The sequence below is a fragment of the Salvelinus alpinus genome, chromosome 2 (genome assembly GCF_045679555.1).
Source record: "Salvelinus alpinus chromosome 2, SLU_Salpinus.1, whole genome shotgun sequence".
Classification (NCBI taxonomy): domain Eukaryota; kingdom Metazoa; phylum Chordata; class Actinopteri; order Salmoniformes; family Salmonidae; genus Salvelinus; species Salvelinus alpinus.
Window position 1 is genome coordinate 31,165,569 of NC_092087.1, and position 9,779 is coordinate 31,175,347.

The 9,779-nt window shown below is 43.5% G+C and overlaps 1 long non-coding RNA gene across 2 annotated transcripts; it reads right to left on the reverse strand.

Moving 5' to 3' along the window:
* Nucleotides 1-468: 468 nt before the first annotated feature.
* LOC139550842 (uncharacterized) lies at nucleotides 469-9,475 on the reverse strand. Of its 2 annotated transcripts, none has more exons than XR_011670143.1 (3): nucleotides 9,351-9,475; nucleotides 821-946; nucleotides 469-655 (listed from the first exon to the last, which is right to left on the reverse strand). It is a non-coding gene; the product is annotated as an uncharacterized lncRNA (long non-coding RNA). The 2 variants fall into 2 exon arrangements; XR_011670144.1 differs by lacking the exon at nucleotides 9,351-9,475 and adding an exon at nucleotides 1,039-1,490.
* Nucleotides 9,476-9,779: the final 304 nt, after the last annotated feature.

Sequence of the window (9,779 nt, forward strand, 5' to 3'; positions counted from 1 at the left end):
CCCCCGGACTTAACAGGCTTATCATTAGATATTTACCCGTGGATGGACCAGGCTCTCTCTAATCCCCCTTTATAATTTCAAGGACATTTTTTAAATTCCTTTAGGCCAGTTGTTGCCAGCAGGAGAATGGTGGGGTTGTGAGATCAGATTACTGCATGGGTGTTTGTGGATATGAAGGTGAGCTTGAGAGCTGTGTGTTGCATATGATTTCTGTGTAACTGCATAAAATCAAGTCTGCACAGTAAATACATATTGCTTTGTTTACTTTGACAGCTTTTGTTGGCATTACCTATTTACAGTGATTTCATATGGAATATCCTTTAGGGGTTCTTCAAATTGAAACTGTGGGGGAACCCCCATAAGTTCTTTGAAGAACCCTTTTTGATGGATTATCCAATAACCTTTTGATGGGACCCCCCCCCCCCCCCCAATATTATTATTAATAATAGGCATAACAATAACACAATATTTTAGATGTCAGTGTTTTTTATGATTTTAGTGACAAAGCAGAATAAAAAAAATCCAAATATGAGGTAAACTCCCAGCAGAGCCCCAAGTCCAATGGGTATATCCTCTGTGTTGATGTTAATGTGTTGATGTTCTCCGTATCCATAGCCAGAATGATTTTGCAGTGCATGGTGATCAAACAGGTTTCCTGTTATATTCATCAGAGGTGTAAAGAGGGTGAAGTATTTGAATCCCAAAAATAGTAATTATACAGATGATTAACAAAACATGCACAAGACAGTATTCATACCTTGGTTTTTGTGGTAAATGATAATGGAACAAAAAGTTTTGATAATTGTTTTCATACACATACCTTGTCCATAATGTAGAGTCCTATGGGATATTCATTGAAGAGGTAAGGGAGGAGGATGGTACATGTGATCTGCATAACATACCAACACCAATTCACATACCTTTGTATGCCTCTTCCTCTGTATACCTGCATACACAGACACAAAAAGTGAGCAGTTCAGTCATCTGCACCCAATCCAGCTGGCCTTCAACATATTCTTATTGCATACATATTCTTACCTCTTTGTTGATTGATATCCATTGAATTGTGTCCATTTTCTGTTTTAGAAAGATGTGCACAAATATCAAAAGATAGATGGTATCACCATAAAACAATATCAATTTAGATCATACAAAGGGACAAACCTTAAATTTTTTTACCAGGTAAGTTGACTGAGAACATGTTCTCATTTACAGCAACGACCTGGGGAATAGTTAAAGGGGAGAGGAGGGGGATGAATGAGCCAATGTAAGCCGGGGATGATTAGGTGACCGTGATGGTTTGAGGGATAGCTTGGGAATTTAGCCAGGACACTGGGGTTTACACTCCTACTCTCACGATAAGTGCCATGGGATCTTTAATGACCTCAGAGAGTCAGGACACCTGTTTAACATCCCATCCGAAAGACGGCACCCTACAAAGGGCAGCGTCCCCAATCACTGCCCTGGGTTATTGGGATATTTTTTTTAGACCAGAGGAAAGAGTGCCCCCTACTGGCCCTCCAACACCACCTGGTCTCCCATCCAAGGACTGACCAGGACCAACCCTGCTTAGCTTCAGAAGCAAGCTAGCAGTGGGATGCAGGGTGGTATGCTGCTGGCCATTAACTTGAGGAGACCTTTACATTTTTAATTTAAGTGCCTGCACCTGCTGTCCTTTCAAATTCAAATCCAAATGTTTCAGATGGTCAGTTAGGTTCCTGCAGGAACCCCCACCAACTAAGGAGGTTCCTCGATGAACCCCACCTTATATGGAGTTCTTGGAAGAACCTTCTGGGCACAATTTTCAGTGCCAAGAACCCTAAGGTTCTTCAAAGAACTTTGAGGATGTTAGAAGAACCCTTGTTGAACCCCTCATTTTTATGTGTAGTGTAGTGTAGTGAAGAAACATAGTACTGTGTAAGAGAATGAAATGAAAAAAGACTAGATTGGACAGATAAATTGAATGGATAGGATTAACTGGAGAACTTTGTGTGCTAAATATTACTCCATGCCTCCGCCCCTCTCCTTTCCCCTCCCATAACAAAGCAGCCCTCTTCACTTTGGTGCGTGTGTGATGTCACCACACAGGAAGTTCCTTATAAAGTCAGTCAGGCGGACAGGCAGGCAGCACAGAGAAGAGAGGGCTTGGGACAGTATATAAAATAAGTACTGACAAATCTACTGGCACTCAACAGGTCCTACACACAGACACAGCACTCCTCTGCCAGATACCTTTTCTACAAGATGAAAGACATGTCATATAGCATTTGATGGTTAGGTTAAATCCCCTGCCATATCCTCCCCAATAATGCCAGAACTCATAGCTTCCCACTTTCCTTTGAACCTGAGGAAATTTCCCAATATGGTTCACCCTTTCCAACACCAGGATATTCATGTGGAATGACGTTACATTCTCACAGCTGATTATAATAGCTTTCTCTCCAGCAGGAAGGGTGGGGTGTGTTAGATAGAAAAGAAGGAGGCAACATCATAGCTGGAAATGACTCATCCACTATCGAGGTCATCAGATTGATGACCTCTAGCTGTTGAGGTAATCCTGTTACGTATATGTATTTTCACTGTGAATTCAAAGTTGACTTGGAAATAAACAGCAGAAATGGTGCCATTGATTGGACACTGATATATAGATTGTAGTTCTTAGCGACTAACCAACATTTCTGGTATTTTTTGTTTTTTAAACAACTAATTGACCAACGTTGGTTACATTTTTTAGAATTCCATTTCGCTCATTTTTTTCTGTGAGCTCAATGCACACATTGCGCAGTTTCTCTAGAGAAAAATCAGTTCAAGCCAGAACTGTGTGATGTAGTAGGGAGTTGTAGTTTCTAACAGGCCAATATTCTACATAGTTTAGCCAATGACCATAGTCCATTGTGTGCCTACTTGTCTGGTCTGTGTATTTATTTTACGCCTGCTACGAGAAGAGACAGAAGAATGCTCAATTGAGAGGGATAGAGAGCAGTTGCTTTGCGAGGTATCTCTACCTGAAAATACATGATGTAAGTCAGGGATCATCAACTACATTCAGCCTCAGGCTGATTTTGTCTTAAACGGATGGTCAGGTGGCCGGAAAATAATTACAAATTATTTGTAGACTGAAAATTGACCGCAATAAATAATATGACAAAAACATAATCATTTAAAACCTTGTGTACATTTGTATATGATCACATACTGTATATCTCTCTATTATGCGTGGGAATACTTTGGAACAGATTTCCCAAAAATGTATTTTCCACTACAGCCCCGTTTCCTGTAGTCCACATGTCTTTTATGTCCAACAATTATTATTATTTTTTGTTTAGCTCAGAAAACTGGGGGTCAAATTCAGCCCAAGGGCCACCAGTTGGGGAATCCTGGTCTAAGTTATTTATAGTTGGTATTCAGAAGTCATAAAAGTATACTTTACTTTGAAGAACTGCTAAAATAGTGATATAGTCAGCATTTAGGCAGCAGCTCTATAGTGATAATGTCATCAAATGAAACAAATGTAATATACATAACTGACATATTGTAGTAAAGTAATGTGAATAAATGATGGTTAATAAGTGATAAGCAGTAATGAGCAGTCACTACCATCATAAGACTTTTATTAATTGTTTTATTCTGTGTTATTACAGCGTTCAACCCACATAACCCACATAAATCGAAAAAGCACTAATCGCTCAGCACTAATAGGTTGGCATAAAATAAAAGTTTTGTTATTATGGCAAGCTGGAATCACCATAAATGAGTAAGCCTACACATTGTCATGCCCATATAGCGTTTTTGTTATATTTCTCTTGTAAAGTATTTTCATGAATGTGGGTATATCAATGTTTCTCCCAACATGTACAGTAATAAATGGTGATGAGAAACTAGCATGTGTAGTGACAGTCTGAAGCACATTTCTGTGATCAGTCAGCCCAGTTAGGAGAGCAAGGCAAGGGCCCTGGCTGAGACTGACACATCTCCTCTCATGTATCTTGGCAGGACAGTGGCTCCGTTCAGACCCACACAGACACTTCCAAGCCTCTGCCTTGAAAACTTAACAAATCACAATGCAAAAGCCAGTAATAGGCTGTCATCTCTGGCTAAAATGTAAATATTACCATACTACAACACTTTAATCCATTACCGCAAACCAGACTCCATGCTTCTGAATGCTCCAGCTATCTCAGATATTAATCGACTTCCTCTTTAGTATGAAGACTTCTGAGAAAAGGAGGGATTTCAGAGTACGCCACCATACACAGCAGGTACTTCTATTTTGGTAAGATGAAAAGTGGTAAGGGCGACTCATCCATTGCATCACTCTTCATCAGTGTTCTGTTGAAGTCTATGAGTGCTCCCAAAGCTTAATAGTAGTGGGTGGAGCGAGCATACACTCCTCGATCACAGGGTGTGTTTAGTCTCCAGAACACAATCTGAGGGAGTTACTGGAAAACACATCATACCATTACACTGTCACCAAGGGTAGAATTGTCAAATCAAATGAAATGTTATTTGTCATGTGTGCTGAATACAACAAGTGTAGACGTTATCGTGAAATGCTTACTTACAAGCCCTTTCCAGACAATGCAGTTAAAAGGTATGACAATTAACAAATAGATACAAATAAAATAGTAACACAATTTTGCACGGGACCGAGTCAGTGTACGAGGTAGTTGGGGTGATTGATTGAGGTAATATGTACATGTAGGTTTGGTTAGGTGATTTCTTGAAGTACTATGTACATGTAGGTAGGCAGTGAAAAGCAGTCTTATGGCTTTGGGGTAGAAGCTGTTCAGGAGCCTTTTGGTCCCAGACTTTTGGTCCCAGGCGTTCTTGTACCGCTTGCCGTGTGGTAGCAGAAAGAACAGACTAGGAATTGCGTGGCTGGAGTCTTTGACAATTTTTAGGGCCTTCCACTAACACCACCTGTCATAGAGGTCCTGGATAGCAGGGAGCTCGGCCCCAGTGATGTACTGGACCATACGCACTACCCTCTATAGTGCATTGTGGTCGGATGCCGAGCAGTTGCCGTAACAAACGGTGATGTAGCCAGTCAAGATCCTCTCAATAGTGCAGCTGTAGAACTTTTTGACAATCTGCCCATTTCAAATCTTTTCAGTATCCTGAGAGGGAAGAGGCGTTGTCGTGCCCTCTTCACGTCTGTGTTGGTGTGTTTGGACCATGATGGGTCCTTAGTGATGTGAACACAGAGGAACTTGAAGCTCTCGACCATTTCCACTACAGCCCCGTTGATGTGAATGGGGGCATGCTCGGACCTCCATTTCCTGTAGTCCACAACCAGCTCCTTTTGTCTTGTTGACGTTGAGGGAGAGGTTGTTGTCCTGGCACCACACTGCAGGTCTCTGACATCCTCCCTGTGGGCTGTCTCATCGTTGTTAGTGATCCGTCGTGTTGTCAGCAAGCTTAATGATGATGTTGGAGTTGTATGCGGCCACGGAGTCGTGGGTGAACAGGGAGTACAGGATGGGGGGCCCCCGTGTTGAGGGTCAGTGTGGCGGATGTGTTGTTGCCTACCCTCACCAGCTGGGGGCGGCCAGTCAGAAAGTCCAGTATCCAATTGCAGATTGAGGTATTTAAACCCAGGGTCCTTAGCTTAGTGATGAGCTTGGAGGTCACTATGGTGTTGAATGCTGAGCTGTAGTCAATGAATAGCATTGTCACGTAGGTGTTCCTTTTGTCCAGGTGGGAAAGGGCAGTGTGGAGTGCAATAGAGATTGCATCATCTGTAGATCTGTTGGGGCAGTATGTGAATTGGAGTGGGTCCAGGATGTCTGGGATGATGGTGTTGATGTGACCAGCCTTTCATAGCAGTTCATGGCTACAGATGTGAGTGCTACAGGGCGATAGTCATTTAGACAGGTGTTCTTGGGACCATTGTGGTCTGCTTGAAACATGTGGGTATTACAGACTGGGTCAGGGAGGTTGAACATTTTTGTGAAGACACTTGCTAGCTGGTCAGCACATGCTCTGAGTACGTGTCCGGGTAATCCATTTGGCCCTGCGGCCTTGTGAATGTTAACCTGTTTAAAGGTCTTACTCACATCGGCTACGGAGAGCGTGATCACACAGTGGTCCGGATCAGCTGGTGCTCTCATACATGGTTCAGTGTTGATTGCCTCGAAGCAAGGATAGAAGACATTTAGCAAGTCTGGTAGGCTTGCATCACTGGGCAGCTCACGGCTGGGTTTCCTTTTGTAATCCATTATAGTTTGCAAGCCCTGCCATATCCGACGAGTGTCAAAGCCGGTGTAGTAGGATTCAATCTTAGTCCTGTATTGACGTTTTGCCTGTTTGATGGTTCATCGGAGGGCGTATAAAGATTTTTTATAAGCTTCAGGATATGTGTTCTGCTCCTTGAAAGGGACATTTCTAGCCTTTCGCTCAGTGCAGATGTTGCCTGTAATCCATGGCTTCTTGTTAGTATTTGTATGTACGGTCACTGTGGGGACTATGTCGTTGATGCACTTATTAATGAAGCCGGTGACTGACGTGGTAAACTCCTCAATGCCATTGGATGAATCCCGGTATATATTCCAATCTGTGCTAGCGAAACAATTCTGTAGCTTAGCATCCGCTTCATCGGACAACTTCCATATTGAGCGCATCACTCGTACTTCTTGTTTGAGATTTTGCTTGTAAGCAGGAATTAAGAGGATGGAGTTATGGTCAGAGGGCGAGGGAGAGTACAGAACAACTGTCCCCAAAATGAGTCGTTTCTCTTTGAGAAATTCATTAAATTACAGTGCTACTCTATGCTGTCTCCCAACTGTGTGTGTGTGTGTGTGTGTGTTATAATGTGCTTTCACAGTAGGGGGTATGATAACATGTGGGCTCCAACACACCCACAGGCACACCTCCAAAGACAATACTGTCCTTTCATTTACGATTTATACAAAGGAGTGTCCATCATTCTACTGTATAAGCCACCTGTCTGCACTATACTATTGGAATAGTTGGTGTTGGATAGATGATGACCAGGGTGGAGCGTGTTCCCTGTCACCTCGCCTGTGCTCTTCCTACCAGATTCACACAGCCCAGTGTGTCTGATGTTATTACTGAAATGTTTCTTCTGGGGAGAAGCTGTAAGACGGACAGCTGTGGTCTAATCCAGTATGTCCTGCTGGACAGACCCTCTGGTTCATAGCCAACTGAGCTCACAAAACCAAAGGAATTCAGTAAGACTTGCTGACACAGATGAAAGTATATCCCTAACAGGCCTTGTTTCCGAAGCAGTTTGACCTAACAGGCCTTGTTTCCGGAGCAGTTTGACCTAACAGGCCTTGTTTCCGGAGCAGTTTGACCTAACAGGCCTGGTTTCCGGAGCAGTTTGACCTAACAGGCCTGGTTTCCAGAGCAGTTTGACCTAACAGGCCTGGTTTCCGGAGCAGTTTGACCTAACAGGCCTTGTTTCCAGAGCAGTTTGACCTAACAGGCCTGGTTTCCGGAGCAGTTTGACCTAACAGGCCTGGTTTCCGGAGCAGTTTGACCTAACAGGCCTGGTTTCCGGAGCAGTTTGACCTAACAGGCCTCGTTTCCGGAGCAGTTTGACCTAACAGGCCTTGTTTCCGGAGCAGTTTGACCTAACAGGCCTTGTTTCCGGAGCAGCTTGACCTAATAGCAACACGTGTATAATGTAGTAGGCTTATGTTGTAGCTAGTACATGTTATTCAGTTTGTTTTACAGGCTATCGAAGATGATCAAATATTCATCTAAATAGCATAAATAAATGCTATAGTATTGTTTGTCTATTACTCTAAAATCCCTCACTAACACTTTACTGTTTTAACACTGGAGCTGGTGTTGTAATGGTTAACCCAGAAGTTTCTGGAATGCATCCGATGAGTATCCCAGGGTTTCCTGTTTTTCCAATGGAAGTCTCCTAAAGATGAGGTCAAGGCTTTACTAATGTAGAAATCTATTAATCTAAAGCAAAAGCTGATAGCTAGGGGAGTCAGCTCTCTCCTGGCTTCGTGATATATGCCCTCTCGGGGGAGATATAGCAAACACAGAACCACACAAGGACCCCGCTCCCTGTGTCACTGATAAAGATTTCAGATGTTCTCTCCATTCAGGAGTTGGAGAGCACATACCTTCAAAGGGGCAGAGCTAATGGACTGAGGGATAGACCAATAACCTCAAGGTTAGAAAAGCAATGAGCTTGACATAACCTGTGTGGAGGGAAAAACACATGTTTCTAAAGAGGAGGAACACATCTAAAGCACACAGATTAGTTAGGATTAGTCAAATAAACAACGTGCGTTGGTGTGTGCTGATGACAGTGTCTGACTCATCCAGGGCAGAGTATGTGCATTGTCAGGACTGCTTTTGTTCCGGTCTCCACTGGAATTAGGCCCTCTTCTGAAGTCAGTGAGGCTACCTGATCTGATCCAGGGCTGCATCCACATTCATTCCTGACACTGGAGCTGCTTTGGCTCTGTGCTCACTGGACTTTTTAATGGGCAGGCCTACGGGCTCAGGAGCATGTTGTCTCTGCCCAACTCTAATTTTCCACCGCTGTACAGCGGGAGGGCTGTGTGAATGCATTCATTCAGGGGAAATAACGTGTCCCAGAGAAGGTTTGTGAGAGGATGCAAATGCACGGTCTCGTTCTGAGGGCATGGAGACCATGAGCCGCAGGGTCACATGCTGAAAGCCAATACACATGAATAACCAAACCACTGTCTGTGCCACAATAGCCTTTGTGGTCGGCCCTCATGCATTAATACAAGTCACTCCCCTGGATCTAATGGCAATCATGGTGTTTCATTGAAAACACAATGCATCATGTATGGGCCAAGGAAAGAACCCTATACCACATTTCAAAGAGGTTCTCTCTAACAGTGAAACATTTCATAGTATTAATACCTCAGAATGGACAAGCCATGCAGAGAACAATTGCAGTTATCACCCATTCTCTCTGGATTGTTGTTGCAATGCAACTTCTTTTTGAATTATGTAACAAGAGAGTTGGATGAACAATACTGTACGTTTGTATGTGCTTCTTACCAAGACCCTACCATCAGTTGTTTTAGGAACAATTTTTTAGGAACTAAAGCAGGAAACAGATAGTCTTTTTAACACAGAACATGCTTTGTTCTGAACCTGCTCTGCCCTTCTTTTACAATGTGCAGGCCAATGTCAACGGTATATATATAGCACATTAAAAGTGGATTGGATTATACAGTATGCTGTCTGTGCAGGAGTGAAACAGACAGTGACACAGACGCAGCTGGCCTCGATCACCAAATGTAGGTGTCATGCTTTAAAGACAGTTTGAATTATGGGAGTGTGGCCCTGGCGGGCCTGTAAATTAAACAACTTTAGTTTATTCTAACCTTCTTTCCGGCCTCCCGCAAACCAAGAGACATGCGCCTCCACACAGCCGTGGTCCCTGGCAGGAAGTAGACCAGCCGGGGGAGCTGAGCCGACCTGCCCTTGCCCTGCTCTGGGCCAAACACACTGGGCCTCTCCTCTGGTGCCTGGAGGTGTGGGCGTGTGGGAGGGTTCCACAGCTCACAAGGCACCACTCACTTACCCTAGAGCAAAATAACAGACATACTGTACACACCAACTGTACACTTACTGCAAAAATAAAAAACGCACACAGACACACAACTCAGCAGAGATTCCTCGCTGAAATCTTTTGAAAAAATATCAAGGTACATTTTGCCAGAGGTGGGACCAAGTCATTGTTTTACAAGTCACAAGTAAGTCTCAAGTCTTAGCACTCAAGTCCCAAGTCAAGACCATCAAGTCCCAAGTCA